The 1,544-nt window shown below is 35.3% G+C and overlaps 1 protein-coding gene across 1 annotated transcript in view; it reads left to right on the top strand.

Moving 5' to 3' along the window:
• LOC107641418 overlaps positions 1 to 1,544 on the top strand; it is a 13,162-nt gene that overhangs the window by 8,901 nt on the left and 2,717 nt on the right. The gene's annotated exons all lie outside the window — the stretch shown is intronic.

Raw genomic sequence — 1,544 nt, 5'->3', positions numbered from 1 at the left:
ACTATTAGCTAAATATTTTCCCAATGTAGTTCAGCTCTTGGAAAATCTTCATGATTTGCACGACTATGCTGAGGAGTTAGAACTAGATAGTGAAACTAACAACCAGTACATGGAAGAGGAACAACATTCAGCTTCCATCAATCACAAATAGTTACATGAATTTACCAATTGAGTGACATATTCTGGATCATTTTGTTGTCGCAATTTGTACCAAAATACCATGAATCACATAAAAATTGGCAATAAAGATAGTGACGGTAATAATCTCCAACTAAAACTTGATGTAGAGAAAGAGAAAAACCAGTGTCATAAAATATGAGTTGCAAAAGAGGTAAATCAAATAAATATATCTATTAAAAATTAAAAGAAGAATAAGTGAAGAGAGGAAAAGATAGAAGGGTAGAGCCAACTAAGAAAATAAGTTATTTTTATGTAAGAATGTACTAAGTACTAACTATTAGTCTATTACGTTAGATTATTAGAATGTATCACATATCTAAACCGCGTGGAAGGGCCTACCTATATAAGTTTCCATGTCAAACTTGTGTTCCATGTAATTATGTTGAAAGTTGAAACTAATTAGGAATGAAAAATGACAAGAAGATAATAGTAAGATTGACTAACTGTTACTAAATTTGCCATAAAAAAAATAATCATAAAGATTTAATTGACATATTTTACCTTTTAAAGATCACACTAAATTGCATTTGAAATTTTAGTGACTAAGTTGAACTTTTATTAAAACATTTAGTTTCTTATGCAGAGGCACATGATTGGAGTTGGAGTTAATTACATATGAGTAGAGTGCATCAAGCACCATATTTGCTGCTCTCTAGAATATGAATAAAAAATACATCATCCGTTCAAGGAAAACCACCACGAAGGTGAGGAGTAGTGTGATTTGTGAAGTGTAAAAACCTCTGATTCTTTATATATATTTTCTGCCGCTAAGTTGGACTAAGCACAAATATTGTATATTAAAAGATTCCAAGTTGCATGATGACTAAACAAGATGCCTTAACAAGAAACGAGAAGGTAGCTTCCCTAAACCAATTGTTTTACATGGTGCATTATAAAACGAACCTTATTTTAAAAATGATTCCATTGATTTGAGACCCAGACACCGAAAACCAAACTCACATTAAAACAGCTCCAATGGCTACTCTGCAAGAATCTGGCAACTCTTCTTCTACCTTGAAGGAATGGGAATTCGATGTGTTCCTCAGCTTCAGAGGCCCTGAAACTCGCTACGGTTTCACCGGCTATCTCCACAAAGCTCTCTGTGAAAAAGGAATCCGCACCTTCATGGATCTTGAGGATCTTATCAGTGGCAACAAAATCCAACAAACGTTTGCTCGGGCAATTGAAAGCTCGAGGATTGCCATCGTTGTGTTCTCAGAGCATTATGCTGATACTTCTTTCTTGTTGAGGGAACTTGTGAAGCTACTGGAGTGCTCTCAACGTTATGGCCAGTTTGTTCTGCCGATTTTCTATTTGGTGGATCCCGGTGACGTGCGGCATCAGAGAGGTAGCTATGAGAAAGC

The sequence above is a fragment of the Arachis ipaensis genome, chromosome B05 (genome assembly GCF_000816755.2).
Source record: "Arachis ipaensis cultivar K30076 chromosome B05, Araip1.1, whole genome shotgun sequence".
Classification (NCBI taxonomy): domain Eukaryota; kingdom Viridiplantae; phylum Streptophyta; class Magnoliopsida; order Fabales; family Fabaceae; genus Arachis; species Arachis ipaensis.
Note: the sequence above shows the minus strand (reverse complement) of the source record. Positions and strands in the feature narration are given on the sequence as shown.